The sequence below is a fragment of the Giraffa tippelskirchi genome, chromosome 8, assembly GCF_054371585.1.
Source record: "Giraffa tippelskirchi isolate mGirTip1 chromosome 8, T2T-mGirTip1v1.2.pri, whole genome shotgun sequence".
NCBI classification, from domain to species: Eukaryota; Metazoa; Chordata; class Mammalia; order Artiodactyla; family Giraffidae; genus Giraffa; species Giraffa tippelskirchi.
Window position 1 is genome coordinate 130,538,540 of NC_137282.1, and position 16,932 is coordinate 130,555,471.

Genomic DNA, 16,932 nt, shown 5'->3' on the forward strand with positions numbered 1-16,932 from the left:
CTTATTTGAAAGCTGATTCCATAAGCATTACTTTGTTTCCTAATCAAAGTAACTGTTGATTCCCTCCTTTCAACAGGCCCTTCATTTTTCTGACTTCCTGTCTTTACTCCTGCTGTTCCTCAGTCAGTCCTTTTCCTCATTTTTGGCCACAAATCAAAATTCCAGCCATTTAAGACCCAGCTGAGATGCTAAATCTTTGTGTTGTCTTCTCTGATCTCCCAGTTTGATTCCATCTGCTAGCCTCACTTTCTGAGATGGTTAGGGAATTCAGATGGCTGACACTTGGTCTTCTCCCTAAAGGACCTCACACTCTGATTAACAGATCACTCTTGCCTTGCTCTGTTATAGCATCCCTTGCATCTCCATGTAACACACACTGTATTTGCTTGGTGTTTGGCTGCTATCACATTTGTCTACTGCCACTGCATTGCAAGTGCCTGCTAGGAGGGTAAAATGACTGCTTCAACTCTGTGTCAAGAATATGGTACAAAGGTAATGTGTTTCTTGAATGAATGATTGGGGGAAAAAAGGAAGAGGAGGAGGAAATGACTGCAAAGAAATCAAGAAAGTTCTGCCTCCTTCAGTGTTCTCTTTGTAGCTTCAGTTTGGTCTGGGGCAGGGTGGGAATGAGATAAAGTTCTAGTACTCCTTGGGCTTGAGAAACAGCTCCAACTCCCTAAAGTCAGATCAGGAAGAACAGATATTACCAGAGTGAGAGAGGGGAGAGACTTCACAGCAAGAACTAAGTCCCCTCTCCCTTATCTACAGTTTATGAGTTCAAGTACTGCCTGACACAGCTATGAATAAACTTTGAGAACTTGGAAGGTGGTATAGTGTGGTCATTAAATATGTAGATTTGGGCTTCACATCCTGGCTCTGTGGCTTACTGCCCTGTGACTTTATGTGACTTGGTGCAAGTTATGTAATCTCTTTAAGCTCCTGCTGCTTTATAGGCAAAATGGAGATGCTTACGATCATAATACTACTTACCTCTCAGGATTATTGTGAGGTTTAAATCAGCCAATACATAAAAAACAGAATAGTGACTAGCACAGAGTAAGTACAAAATTATTATCAACATCTGCCATGTAACATTCTTGGCTAAATCATAACAGCTAAACCTTATTGAGCTAGATATTATTCACTTGTTCTAATGGGAAAATGTAAATTCAACACAGATGTAGACCAAAGAGGCATATTGAGACTTGCTGCAAGGTTAAGGGGTTGTTGGTCATGGCTCCTAACCTGTTGCAGGGATAACTCAATTCTGACTCCATGTTGGAACTGTTTGACTTGCTTTCTGTTGCTTTTGTTATTATAATCACACATAATGGCCTGCCTCAAAGAATCCTGCCCCTCTGCCTGACTGTTAAACTAGACTGCCTTTCTTTGTTCAGAACACTGTTCTCCTGTAGATGGCAGGAAGGAAGAAATGAACACATAACCCTGCCAGAGGCTTGCCATTCTAGGAGATATTTGTGAGATTAATGGCCTTTTTACTTTGTTTCCTCACCTCTCCCCATCTCTGATCCATAAAAGAAACTGGTATCCAGACCCAGGTAAGATCTTCTCAGTCAGCTGACTTTCTGAATAAGGTCGTATTCCTTGACTCAACATCTCATCTCTCAGATTCACTGGCCTGTTGTGCAGAGCAAGCTTGGACTCGGTAACAAACCCATTTCAAGGGCACTCATGCCTTCCCCCACCTAATACACATGCTCCTTTTAGAGTCAGAGCTCTGAGCACAAGAGGGCTTTGTGTGGCTCAGGATGGACAGGGTGACTGATGTGTTCATATTCTTATTATTGGAGGAGATGACTTCTCATCTATTTGCAAAGAAATAACAAACTATAAATGATTAATTTTGTCTGTGATATATAATGACTTTGCATCATGAGGGCTGTCGTTGTATAACGACAATAAGACAAAACAACCTTCTGGGTTTCTAATTAGTTTCTGGAAGAAGCAAAAGGAGCATAATGGTTGCCTATTTCCCTCCCCAAGGTGGAACTGAAAAACAGCTCTGGGACTGGGGTAGCCTGGCAGTGAGTATCCAAGGAGGAACAGAAGTGTGAACAACAAGCCTACAACCTGTGGGCAGAGTCTCTTTCTCTAGTGAAATTCCCTGGGAAAATGCCCATCCCTGAGCTGGGGCCTTGGCAGAGATGGGCGATTAGGTCATTTGCATTGGTGGTGGCTGAAGGGGGTGTGAGGGTGTGAGAGAGGGACGGGTGGAGTCTGTTCTGAAGACAGTGGTTTCTTGTCATGTCCCTGGCAGGATGGGGACAATCATTCTTGCCCACCTGCTCCCCATTCCACCATTACCTGGAACTCTGAGAGCATTTCTCTAAACCAGCGCTTCTCACATGCACTGCACACACAAAACCCCTAGGGGCCCTGTTAAACCATAGACTCTAATTCAGTAGGTCTGGGTTGGGGTCTGAGATTCTGCATTTTCAAGTGTTTCCAGGTGATGTTCATGCTGCTGGTAATGGGAAGAATTTGACAAAGTCAAAGACCTTGTATCTGATAGCTCCGTCACCACCAGGAAGCTCTTTAGAAATGCAAATTCTTGGGCCCCACCTCAGAACCAGAAACTTGTTTTAACAAGCCATCCAGCAGACAAGGGACATTTGGTGCGTATTCAAATTATAGAGTCACTGTTACAGATGATACATGAACTAGTCTCATTGGAAGGACAGATGAGGTTTTAGAAAAGTGGTGTTCAACTAGCCAAGAGCCCCAGGGCGGGGAGACTTGCCCAAGAGGTTACCCAGCCAAGTCCTCTTCCAGGTGGGCCCTGGAACAAGTCCCTTGCCCAGGGGGCACCTTTCACAGGATCTTCCAAAGGAACTCATTCTGCTAAGGAGGCTTTCCTGCAGTGCTAGCTCCCAGCATCCACAAGGGGAAGCCTTTCACAGAAGCAGGAGAGGTGGCCAGGATTTGAGGTTGGTAGAAACTGGATGCAGAGAAAGGGGTAGGGATCTCGAGCCTTGCTGCTAACCCAGTACAACATTGACAAATACACACAGCCCCTGGGCTGATGAACAGAATTGACCTCTGCACCTGGCGGAGACACACTGAGTCTCCGAGGCCTGAACAACAGTCCAGCAGGGTCCTTGAGCTCAGAGGAGAGAAGGAAAGGACAGGGGAACACTTCTCACAAAATTCTCCAGCTGTCTTCACATCCAGTTAATTAACTAAATTAAACCCTAAAAGCCTTACTAGTTTTGGAGGGGACCTTTGATGTCTCTGAGCACCAGGTCCAGGGAAGCGGGCAGTGCTGGGTTGGGAACATCTCCCACCGATGGCCGAGCAGCATTCTGTTAATCGTGGCTATTAAACTGCTTTCCTGGGAGTTGTTTTTGAATCATGTGAAATAGATTAAGAGTCTGTTTTGAATCCCTCAGGGTTTCCTGTGGCGCATAATTATAGATGCACTGGAAGAAGAATTCAGGTCAACAATTACTTTAATGAGATGTCTGAAGAGCATGGCCCAGCAAGGCGGAGGGCAGAGGAGGAGCTGGGAGAGGACGTAGGGTGGGGAAGAAACCAGAGAAACTGGAGGGTGTGAGGAAGGCAGGGAAATGGGCAGCATGAGGGGCAAAGATAGGAAGGTTTCTGCAAGGAGCGCAGAAGGGGGAGAGGAAGAACGCAGAGCAAGGGAGCGGGAGCAGACTGCACCGTGTCTGGAACATTTTTGCTGCTGCTAAGGCCGTGTCCGACTCTGTGCGACCCCATAGATGGCAGCCCACCAGGCTCCTCTGTCCCTGGGATTCTCCAGGCAAGAATACTGGAGTGGGTTGCCATTTCCTTCTCCATGGAACATTTTTAAAGTTGGAGAAAACATTCAGAAAGCAAACCAATGATGCTGGGTACCCATGGAGAGGTTTTCAGTCTTAGATTCAGATGTTCCTCTCTTGAATGTATCTGGAGACAGTGGGGATGTATTGACAATGGGCTTTGTCATCAAACAGACTTGGGTCTAATTCCTGATCCTACCCTGTTTGACCCGTGTGACTTTTGGCAAGTCACTAAACTTCTCTGAGCCTGCTCCCCATCTGTAAAATGAAGGTTAACTATATAAGATGCATGCCTTGGTCTGTTCAGGTTATTATAACAAATTACTATAGGCTATGTAGCTTATAAACAATAGAAATTTCTCACAGTTCTGGAGGCTGGAAAATCCAAGATTGAGGCAGATTTGGTGTCTGGTGAGAGCCTGTTTTTTGATTTATGGGCAACTGTTTTTCATTATACCACACATGGTGGGTGGAATGAAGGGGCCTTTTTGAAAAGGGCCCTGATCCCACTCATGAGGCTCCACCCTCATGACCTAATCATCTCCCAAGGGCCCCACCTCCAAACACCATCTTACTGGAGATTAGGCTTCAACTGATGTATTTTGGTGGGTCACAAACATTCAGGCCACAACAGTGCATAACACTCCTAGAATGAACTGTGTCTAACATACAGTCAGTCCCAATAAGTTATTGTTAGAATGAGGAATCTGAGAGGTTAGTTTTGCCCAAGGGCTCATAGCTAGTCAGTAGCTGAATTGAAATTTAAACCCTGATTTGTCTGATCTCCAGTGCCACCGAGGAAAATGTACATAACCGTTCTTCTTTGGGAAATGCAAGATCTGTTCTCCAGAGGGTCAGCCTCAATCCATGAAGACAGTCCTTATCAGCTGGTGCCAGGGGTTCAAGGGAAAGTGAAACAGTTGCCCACAAACCAAAAAACAGGCTCAGTCTAATCACAGTGGGACTTTAAACACAGGTATGAAGGTCAGGAAGATCCCCTGGAGAAGGAAATGGCAACCCACTCCAGTATTCCTGCCTGGAAGTTTCCATGGACAGAAGAGCCTAGTGGGCTACAGTCTTCCATGGGCTGGTATTTACAGAACATGCCCTTGTTCACACCTGTAGGATATAATAGGGCATTCATTCTTGAGTTCATTCCAGGGCTTACTGAATTCCCATAATATGCCCAGTACTGTTAACATTTCAGGCTCCCAAGTTGGATAACTATGACCATCTTGGCGGTGCACCACTCCAATCTCCCTTCAAGTTCTGGAATATACTGCCTTTGGAATCTATGAGAAGCTTCACACTGAGGCCACAGTCTTCCCCAGGCTGCTTTCAGCAGAGGCAGAGCATGGGGTGAGGGTGGGGGGTGTGTGTTCTAGAGCTGAGTCATTCCTGCCCAGCGTGGAACTTCTTTAACAGGGGGGCTCTAAGACTCCCAGAGCCTGGTTGAGACTTCCTCAGAGCTGCACTCCTGTCTGAGGCTCTTTCTGCCCCACCCTCTTCCTTCCCTCTCTCCTTTCTCAATAGGCAGATCAGCATCCCAGTCTGAAGGCTCTCCCTGTCTCCTCTTGATCCCTCTCCCCTCACCCCTCACCCCTAATCTTTCACAAGAGTTTCTCCCAAGAAGTCTCTTGCACTTTTATCTTGGCGTCTGTTTCCCAGAGGAACCAAGACCCATTGTTTATAGAAAGATTAAATGACAGGATAAGCCACTCGAGGAGCAGAAGTCACAGGCCCCTCTTAGATACCCCTTGAATCCATCCACTTTGCTCTAGGTCCACAGTCGACACTTTAATTCAAGCCACCATCTCTGTCCGTTGGATGCTTGTAGGACACAGATATCACATACAAATGGGATAATTTGTTGAGGTTAACAAAGGATAATTTAGAAAATTGTGGTCCTTAGATACGGATTTAGGTTAAGGAACAAGGGGCACAGTCTCCCTGCGTCACCTGGGGTGGAGGATAAGCACCCCCACCTCGCTCTCCTTCCTCCCTCCTATCTCCTGCTGGTGCTCCTCTTTGGCCAAACCCAAATGGAAACCAGAGGAGACAGGAGCCCATTAACGAAGGCTCAGGTCTGCTTCCCACAGGCACGGACAGAGCAGGGCCAAAAGCGAATCAGGAGAGGCAAAAAGAAGCTGCCTGGCTCAGCTGTGTCTTGCCCAAAGCTTTGCAAAACCTTTTTACCCCACTTCCCTCTTTTAACCTTTCTCTCCATTCAAACCAGAGCGACATATTAAAGAGTGCTGACTTTTCCAACTACTCAACTCCATCCAGTGGCTCCCCTCAAGGACTAACTTGTACAAGGTCAAGGAATGTCTGCCTGACTCGAGGCACAGGGTGGCCCTTGAAGATACTTGTTTTTTTATGAGTAAATAAAATGCTATGGGCAAGCCGTGTACTTTCGAGTCCAGGATGGTGCTGATTTCAAACAATCCTTCCTCTTTTCCTGAAACATTGAAAAGTCCTGGAGTTTCAGGGTCTGTGTATCCAAACTCTATCTCTTAGGTACCACTGACTGAGACCTACTATGGGCCAGGCACTCTATAAATGTCTTTCTGAATAGGATGACTAATCTGCACAGTGAGTGCCCCCATCTGTGTTTTGCACATTAGAAGAGGGACTCAGTGGGCAGAGATGAGCTGCTCACAGGCCATCTGGGGTCCCAGTCAAGAACAAAAGTCACTCCTTTTATGTTTCCGTGTCCTTCCCTCAGGCACACTTCCCCTAGATGCACCTTCCTCGTGGGATTATTCCAAGGATGTGCTGTGCTCTGCTTAGTTACTCAGTCATGTCTGACTCTTTGCGACCCCATGAATTCTAGCCCACCATGCTCCTCTGTCCATGGAGATTCTCCAGGCAAGAATACTGGAGTGGGTTGCCATGCCCTCCTCCAGGGGATCTTCCCAACCCAGGGATCAAACCCAGGTCTCCCCCATTGCAGGCAGATTCTTTACCATCTGAGCCATCAGGGAAGCCCAAGAATGGAGTAGATTAACTCATGCAAAGAGTTTAGAACAGTGCCTGGACCCTAGGCAGTGTGCAGTCGCTGTTAGCTCTTATTAACATGTCATCCTCTTCCAAGCTTTTGTATGGAGTATCATTTCTGCCAAGCAGACCTTCCCCCACCACCTGGCACATCATATTCATGCAATTTCATATAATGATCAAGACTTATGGCATCCTGGATGCTGTCCAAGGCTTGCACCTCCTGATTGTATTGACTCCAGGGACTCTGAAGAATATGTCAGTAGTTTTGAAGAAGGAGAGCATGGGTTCAAGCCCCTTGGATAAGGACACTGAGTGGACTGGATCTGTCCTCACATCAGGAGAGCCTAGATGTCCACCCACTTCCCAGTACTCATACTGGCTTTAACTCCAGCCCTGCCTCCTCTGCCCTCTGGGGGCCTCTCTGCTCTCTGGGAACCCACTCAGAAGGATCACCCCACCCTACTCCCAATATTTCTTCCTTCCCATCCCTGCAGGCACGCACTGCAGCCTCCTCAAGGGAGGTATTTTTTTGTAAATCATGGAGTGGAGACAGCACATCACAAGTATTAATACATCCCTCCTCCTCTCTCCTCCCTCCAGTTTTCTCCACATCCCCCATCCCTCCTCTTCGTCCCCTCCCCTCTTTTCCTGCTACCACTGTCTATGCAGGTTGAATTACCCTCCCGGGGCTGTGGAGACTTGAGATGCCCTCACTTCAACAAGATCCCTTGAATCAGGCATCTCTTGGGTACCACTTCCCATCCTGTTGGCCTTCCCGTCCTCCAGCCCCAGCTGTGGTACCCAGTTCCACACAGGCTGAGAACAGCTTCCTTCATATGTGTTCGGACAGCTCCCACCCCATCTAAGCCTGAATTGCACACCTTGGATCCCTGTCCTTGGACTTTTCTGGTGCTGAGGGATGGGACAGCTGCAGAGACCCACTGGGCACTCTCACTGGCACACCTGGCAGTACAAGGGGAGTTCACACCCTTGGCTCGCGGTGGTGGAGGGTGAAGGCTTTCCCCTTTTGCCATCCTCTGCCCAGGTCTGTGGTTCACTGTGGGAAGCCCTGGTGGGAAGGGGACTTGCAACAGGGCATCCTTAGCTGGTTCTCATTCCTTCCCTGTTTCATTCCCTTGATTAATTCCAATGTAAACTGCTTGTACACAAGTCACTTCTCAGTCTGTTTTGGGGAAATCCAAATTAAGACACCATTGTCTCCTGGAATAATATCCCTTCCCGTCTTCCAGTTTTTTCCATGGAATTCTTCATGAGCTCCTTTCTACCTTTCAAAGTCTGACCCACCCTTCAAGGATCATCTGAAATTCCAATTCCCTGATTGCATCAACCCACAAAGATCTCTTCTCTTCCTGGGTAGCTATAGCCCTTTCTAAGCATTTAGAACAGTTGTATGTTCTTATTTTCTTCTCAACATTAATAATGAATAATAATAACTAATAATTGTTGATGCATACAATTGCTGGCTTCAATTCTAAACCCTAAAGAAATTATAAACACCCTGAGGCCAGGCCTGTGTCTAAGTCCCCACAGAGCCTGGCATAGGGGGTAGCCTGAACTGTGGGATTTTCCCAAACTCCTTCAGTAGGGAACAGCTATCTCCCGGGCACCAGAGCCAGGTGGGGAGGCCCCTCTTTCCTATCTCTGCTGTGTCTGGTTTCTCACCTACAGAAAGACCTGAGCTCCTCACAGCCTTCCTAAAAGCTCTATGAAGAAAAGTGAAGGATTTCCTTAGTGATCTAATGGCTAAGACTCTGAGCTCCCAATGCAAGGAGCCATGGTTTGATCCCTGATCCAGGGACCTAGATCCCACATGCCACAACTGAGAGTTTGCACGCTGCAACTAAAGATCCCACATGCCGCAATGAAGATCGAAGGTCCTACGTGCCACAACTAAGACCCAGCACAGCTAGCTAAGTCCTGGTGTAGCTAGCTAGCTAGCTAAATAGTAAATACATACATAGAAAAGCAAATGGTCACTCATCCCAGCATATGAATCTGCAAATCCTTCTTGATCTCCAAGGCCCAGCTTAAATGCACCCTTCTCCATGTGGTCTCTCTCATCCTTCCAGAAAGACCCCTTTGTGCTCTAAACTTCAGTAGTTCTTTATCTTCACTCTTTTAATGAACATTCCTTTTAATGAACATTCTTGTTTTCAAACACGTATTCCAATTGGTTATCCATCATTTGTCTCTCATTTAACAATGAGTAAGTTCATCAGTTACCAAGCCCCAGGGCCCACCCCTTAGTAGCTACTCAATACATTTTGAATGAATGAACAATTGGTGGGGGGAAAAGAGCCTGAGAGGCTACAGGCAGACAATTATCAGGCTTCCTGGCACCCTGTTGTAAGACCAGGGAGGCCCACAGTTGCAAATTCATAAAGATGATGGAAGAGTCTACTTCTTGTCTCCTCAAACCCCTTCTTCTCTTCTGATACAAATTTCCCAGCCTCCATCTTATGACTAAGTACTGATGTCTGTGAACAGAAATGGTGTGACAACAAATTACAAATTATATTCTTAAAAGGAAGAGCCCTGTGTTCCCTGGGAGGGCAGGAACTGGGGCAGCCGCTTTGGATCATGAGGTGAGAACTGCATGTTGAGGCTGGCAGAGCAAAAAGTCAAAAGGAGTCTGGGCCCATAATGCTTATGGAGCCACCTTGTCAGTCCTAGACCACTCAGTTGAGACTCTTATGTGGGAGAAGAATAAACTTCTTTGTTGTCTTTTTTGGTCTTATTTGGTCTCCCAGTTAAAGTAGCTGAACTTGTATTTTAACTAAAGCCAGACACATTCTATAAGTCTGATCAGTTCTGAAGGAGTGAAAGGAAAGTACACCCCAGAGATATGCTGGGCTGAGGATTTGTGGCAGGTGTAGGCTGGGGCTGAGGGCAGCCGCGTGGCTGGATAGGCTCAGAGCACAATGCATGTGTGCTCTGAAACATTCTCTGCTGCGGTTCTGCTGTTTCTTCAAATTGGATAGAAGTGACTGCTAACTGGACTCAAGCTAGCATTTGGAGCTCAGGTGGAGAAGGGCTGGGGAAGGTGTGCTACATGAGGAAGCAGAGGGCAGAAAGCTGGTGTAAGGAACTCCGGTGGGAGACATGGAAGGCAGCCACAAGTTCCTAATACAGACATTGAGTGTACAGGGGCCAGAGCAAGATGCTGAATCAAAGCCAGATCCAATAGTTGGGGACTAGGATGGCGGGCCCAGCAAGCAGATTCTGGGATGACTTCCATGCATACAGGTGAGTAACATGGAGTATGGTAGTATACGGTGTATTCTATTGAATTAAAGATTCAGAAGGGCAACAAGGAGCAATTTTTGACCCTGTGTCCTCGCTCATGATCCTAGGCTTGGAATCCCTGCCCTGGCCTGTGTCTCCATTTGTTAGCTTCACTTATCCTAAAAGACTTGTCTTGGGTGTCACCTTCTCCAGGAAGCCCTCCATGTCATTATAGCTAGGTCAACTGCCCCCCCTCTGAGCTTCCCCTAGACCATGCTCTTCTACTGTACTTATTAATCTGTCAATTACTGCAGGAGTACAATGATTGCAACATAGCTTATAACCAAGTTTAACTGAGATGCCCAAGAGCAGTGATCTCTGCTTTGATACCCTCAGTGTTTCCCATGATTGCTGATACTTGGAGGGAGAAAATTCACCTGAATGGGACCACAGGGGCACATGGGTGGGTGATCGGATCATTTGGAAGCACAGCGTGGGGGCCTCAGACATCACAGAAGGTGGACAGTGAATGGATTCTCTAAAAGCCCATTGAGATCATGGGTGGCGGGGTGCACTGGGAGGTGGGGGCAGGCAGTGAACAGAAGGAAACGGTCAGGGCTGAGCGCCTAACTCATGTCATCACAGTCCCAAATCTGGTACCCGGAAGGGACAATTATCAACAACCCAAGGGGCAAGTGAACATCCTAAGAGTGAACACTGAACATCCCTGATTATGCAACACTCGTCCTATCTATTTTTCTACCCTGTGTTCTGGGAGAGAAGAGGTGGTATAAAATTCAACATCTCCCCCCTAAGATACACACCCACAACCTGAGAGGTGTTTTCTTGGGGGAGGAAGGTCAAAAGGCCACCTTTCAATCTAAGGAGAGGGCCCAGGGAGAGGAATCATGATCTGATGTCTTCTATTCCTATCTAATCATTTCATTACTAATTAATAGGGTCATTACTGCAATTCAAAGGGAAAGAACTGTGATTAAAGGTTAATGCCGTTGCTGCACGCATCACACCTCAAATTATGTTATAAAAATGTCCAGCATATTTAATTGAACCTATAAGTAACAATGTAATTACACTCAATAACGTACGTGACTTGTATTTATTTGTTCCTCTCTGAGGTACAGAGAGCCCCATGTGGGTGGGTTAGGGAAGATCATGGTGACTCCTGTCACAGCGTGCCCTCCGTCTCCTGATCCTACCAGCTTGTAGCCCCCGAAGGACAGGAATGATAGCTGACTGGTCGTGCAAGCAATCCAGTCCTCCCCCTGCAGCACTTCTTAGTGGGACAAGGTCTAATGTCAGTGTTTCCCAGGAGGGAGGCGAGGCGAGGAGAGGGGAAGAGAAATCGGCCACTGACTGAGCCCCTGGCACTGTACAGTCTTGCCAAAGGGCTAGGATGCTTCTAACTTATGTGTCTTAACCTGGGTGGCACATGAACAATGATCATTTATTTCTCATGGTTCTAGAGCCTGGGAAGTTCATGATCAAGCCACAAGCAGCTTCAGTGTCTTCCTGATTCATAAGACATCTTCTGGCTGTGACTGTCCATAGTGGAAAGTGTGACAGCTCTTGCACTCTCTCTTCTTTTCTTTTTTTTTTGAGTCTCTTTTTTTATAAAAGCACCAATGCCATTCATGAGGGCTCTACCTTCATGACCTAATCTCATCCCAAAGGCCCCACCTCTTCATGCCATCACTTTGGGGGTTTGGTTTTAGCCTGTGAATTCTGGGGAGACACAAACATTCAGTGTATATAGCACTATGATCTTTTGTAATCCCCTCCTTTGAAAACACCTTTTCCTCCTCTTGGAATGTCCCCTCCTTTTTCACAGAGTACAGCGCATACAGCTATTTAGCCCTCAGCATTCATTCTCAACTTCTAATATTTTCTTCCATTACTGCAAAGGCTGGAAAGCTTAAAACTGGCTTTTCCCAGACTCTCTTGCAGCTCGGATTCTGGATGCAAGTTAGCCGCCTCGCTTCCCCCAACACTGGATGTACTCATGGGAGATCTGGAAAGTGGCAGTGAGAAAGGGATATTGTTGCTTTGGCTCTCTCAATGACAAGCGAGTTCATGGAGGTGTGACTATTTCTATATCAGCATTCCTTACCCTAGGGATGATACAGCAGAGAACTGAAGAAGTAGAGGACTTGGGCAAGTCATTTATTTTCTCTGTGTCACTTCTCAAGTGACAGTCAATAAAAAAATGTTCTACCATTTTTACAAAGTTGTTGTAAAGATCAACCTTTCAAGAGTATCTTTGAGAAGTTGAAATAACCTTTGTGGTCATAAATTATTATTAGTCCCATGCAAGTGTTCTATCTTAAATCAGAATTTCTTCTAAAGCAGCTGATCTCGGATGGTTCGTTTTTTCATTTTCTATAGATTTTAGCATATAATTCAGAGAGCGTAGATTCATTTCCTCTGCTAGCTCCCCTGCCACTATCGATATGTCTCCCCACACATAATCCTAGAAGGTTTTGCCAGGAAAGATTTCCTTGTACAGAACCAAAGGGGTCTTCCTCGCTGGCATGTAGCTTTTGCTAGCACTGCTACTCTTTATTCTATATTTGGATCCCTTGCCCGTTTTCACAGCCAGTCTCACTGCTGAAGCTCCCAGGGTCCTCCGTGGAGGCACAGCTGCCCTCTCCGGCTCTCTGGCACCATGTCCCTTTTGTGATGAGCACTTACACATTTTGGCCAACAATTCCCCAATTTCACCCTCGAGTTCCTTCACTGCTCTCAAGTGAGTGCCATCTGGTCCTGGTGATTTATCTAGGTTTAGTTTGTCAATTAGGTGTAAAATCACTTGCACATTTACTGCTATTTGAGTTGGTATCTCTGCCCTGTCAGTCCCAAAAGACAGTCTGGAAGTGGGAATTTTATAGAATCACATAGAACGATAGGACCTCAGAGCTAAGAGGGTCCTTGGAGAGCCTTTTAGAGGAAACATCATTAAGCCATTCATTCGGCTATTCATTTATCCTAGAAATAAAGACAACCTACTATGTGCCAGGCTGGGTGCTGAGATAAAGCAGTGGGTAAGAGAGACTCTAAAATTGTCCCTGGGGGCTTCCTTGATGGTCCAATGGTTAGCATTCCAAGCTTCCAAAGCAGGGGCCCTGGGTTTGATCCCTGGTTAGGGAACTAGGTCCCACGTGCCTCAGCTAAAACCCAGCACAGCCAAATAATTAATTGATTTGAAAATAAATAATTAGGAGCTGCCTCGGTGGCTCAGTGGTAAAGAATCTGCCTGCCAATGCAGGAGATACGGGTTGTATCCCTGGTCCGGGAAGATCCCACGTGCTGAGAAGCAGCTAAACTGGTGCCCCACAACTACTGGGACTGTGCTCTCCAGCCTGCCCAGGAACTGCGACCACGTGCCGAAACTGCCGATGCCGGTGCATCCTACAGCCTGTGCTCCGCAGCAAGAAAAGCCACCGCAGCAGGTAGCCCCCACTTGCCACAACTAGAGGAAAACCCCATGCAGCAGCGAAGACCCAGCGCAGCTAAAAATAAATAAACAGATAAAATTATTAAATAAATAAAATTGCCCTTGGAGCCTCTGTCAGCATCATCCTGCAAGCATCCTCTTTTGTGAGTGGCTAAGGTGGGGCAAGAAGTCCTCTGTCCCCTGCCACCTGTCTCCCAGAATCATCCCCATTAATGACAGGGAGAGGCACACAGGAAGAGAAAGATGGAGATGGTTGAAGGGCATTATGGAGAATAAGACAAAGGGAACTGGGACGATGAGGGGTGAGTATAAGGTCAAAATCGGAGAAGGCAATGGCACCCCACTCCAGTACTCTTGCCTGGAAAATCCCATGGATGGAGGAGCCTGATAGGCTGCAGTCCATGGGGTCGCTAAGAGTCGGACACGACTGAGCGACTTCACTTTCACTTTTCACTTTCATGCATTGAAGAAGGAAATGGCAACCCACTCCAGTGTTCTTGCCCGGAGAATCCCAGGGACGGGGGAGCCTGATGGGCTGTCATCTATGGGGTCACACAGAGTTGGACACGACTGAAGCGACTTAGCAGCAGCATAAGGTCAAAATAAAGACTGAAGGGAATGGGAAAGGATGCCATATTGATTGTAAGAGAAAGACGTTGAGACGAGAGACAGGGTGGGGTTAGGATTGAAGGGAACAGCTGAGAAACAGCAGGCAGGGGTCTTGACCCCTTCATCCTCTTTATGCTTTATTCCTTCCCATCTGCACTCTGATTGGCAGGAAGGGAGGTGGAGGTGATGCATCCATTGCTGTGAATTGAGCTTATCATCATTATAATCAAGGGAGAGGCATTTATCATCCTAACAGATGCTCCCCTTTGAAATATCTGATAGTCCAGAGTCTGCTCCCAAGGGGATAAGAACCACTGTGACCCTTACAAGATAAAGAAAGAATTGATCAGATATTTCCAGCCTTAATTATGTAGGGCCCAGGCAGAATGAAGCCAGGAATTTGTGAGTAGGGCAGAGGCAGAGAAGGAAGAAGTCCAGAAGGGAAGGGAAGTGAGGCGTCACGTAAGAAGATGCTGAAGATTGTAAAGAAACACTGTGCTCTGTTTTCTGGACTGCAGGCATTGATGATGGGCCCTAAGTGGACAGCTGGAAGTCCAGAAAACAGGACAAAACATCTGTCAACAATTCCCACACTGAACATGGAACATAAGTGAGAAATAAACCTCTGTTACAAAAGTCACTTAGATTCGGGGCTGTTACTGCAGAATCCTCTAGCCCATTCTAACTGATCAAGGGAGGCCGTGGGGCTGATGAGGCAGGACAGCTCTGGTGCTGGCAACAAATCAGAAAAGGTCAAAGCCAAGGCTTCGGCTATACAAAGGGCTCCATCCCAGGGAGGGATAGACAGTGGCAATGAGATGGAGGGATGTGGGTGTCTGGAGGATTGGCCCATATAGACCCTTTGAGATAGAAAAGAAGCTAGAAATTGTCATCAGAGATGACAGCCTTACCTGACGACAGAATGGGCTCTGACACCACGGCTCTTTCCGCTACTTCCTGAGCAAGTTACAGTGCGTTTCAGGGCCCTTTTCTATAAAATGAAGATAGCAGCACCTAAGTGTAGGGTTGTTGTTGGGGCTAAATGAGTTACCCACATGTGAGTTAACACGTGTGCTTAGAACACATATAATGGACTACCCACATGTAATGAGGTACCACGGGAGCTTATGAGGTGCATATCCGACTCACTGTAGGTGCTCAATACACACTATCCCTCAGTATTTTCTTTCCAAGGCTCCCAACTTGCAGATAATAAAACTGAGTTCCAGACAGGCTACAAGACTTCCTAGAGGTCACGTGGCCAACTGACAGCAGAGAAGGTCTCCCCCTCCGCCAGCCAGGAAAGGGGCTGACTCTGTACAACGTGGGTGTGGAAGGCCAATGACACGCATTTAATTCGCTCTTAAGCCAAAACAGTTGTTAGTAAATTAAACACTGATTGTAAAAGGGCCTCCAATTAAGATTCACTAATAACATCACCAGCTCAATTGTCATTCAGTTTATATACAATTACCTAAGAACAAATATTTACTTTCCTCTTAATACATTAAACTAATATTATTCCTCAAGCTGCGAGATGGAAATATAGCAACATTTAATTGACACGGAGACATGAAATCAGACAGTTAATGAGACAACAGCCATACTGTCCTGTCTGTTGGTGTGACATAGCCCCGGGGTAATGAGAAGGCAGGGAATCAGAAGGGAGAAAGCCCTCGGGTCTGTGTCTTCTGCTCCTGTGATTGTTGAGATGAAAGTGGCTGGGGGACGCTACAGAAACACGGACCATCCCCAAAGGGAGTTGTCCACAGTCCTCGTGGGCTGAAGCTGCTGTTGGTTGAATCTGCATTGCGGCTTAACGTCCCCTTCCACTCCACCTTGCTTCCTTCCTTTCCTAAAGATGTCAATCCTGAAGGCACTCCCTAGTGCACATCCTGAACACTAAATTGCCTTGTATAGTCTCTTCCAGAAAATTCCATATACAATAGGAAGCCATTAGATTTTTCTGAGCATGTATGTGGCTTGACCTGACTTTCACATTAACAGTCTGTGATTAAAGGGAGGCAAGAGGTGAAGCTGAGACAACTGTTAGGATGCTTTTGTTGGGAGTTAGAGCAGAGCATCCAGATTTGATGGTTTCCCTGGTAGCTCAGTGGTAAAGAATCCGCCTGACAATGCAGGAGACTAGGTTCAGTTCCTGGGTCGGAAAATCCCACCCTGGAGAAGGAAATGGTGATCCACTGCAGTATTCTTGCCTGGGAAATCCCGTGGACAGAGGAGCCTGGCAGGCTACAGTCCATGGGTTTGCAAAAGAATTGGACACGACTGAGCTACTTCGCAACTAAACAAGAATAACTCTAGATTCAAAGGGTGGAAGGAAAGTCAGTCAGGGGCCCTGGAGGAGGACTCTGAGAGTCTGGTGTGGGAGAGAGAGGGGAAAGGGCTAGGGGCTGGGGGTGGGAGCCTGTCTGAAGGGCAAGTCATGTTCCTCAGGCACTTAGCAAAGGGCTCCCCCAGTGAGTTGCCCTTGGGACCACCCCTGTGAACCCCAGGGCCACTGACCCCTGGGGCTCCCAGCATCCATGGGGATGCTTGTGGGTTTGGTTTGCAGGGGAAGCTACACAGCTTACATCACATAGTTATTTCACAAACTGATGAAATCGCTGTAATAGATTAATAATCTGCAATGTAAAACTTATTACTTCCTTAAACCTGTCAGCTCAAGAAAAACTGAATTTGATTTATAATGTTCTAGAAGCACAGAGCTCAAGCTATAAACTCTGGCCTTGAGGAGAGGGGAAGAGTCAGCTGTAAATTTTTTCCCTGAGTTTTCTGAGACAC

At 46.8% G+C, this 16,932-nt stretch overlaps 1 protein-coding gene across 4 annotated transcripts in view; it reads right to left on the reverse strand.

Moving 5' to 3' along the window:
- MOCS1 (molybdenum cofactor synthesis 1) overlaps nucleotides 1-16,932 on the reverse strand; it is a 386,238-nt gene that overhangs the window by 238,374 nt on the left and 130,932 nt on the right. The window lies entirely within an intron of this gene.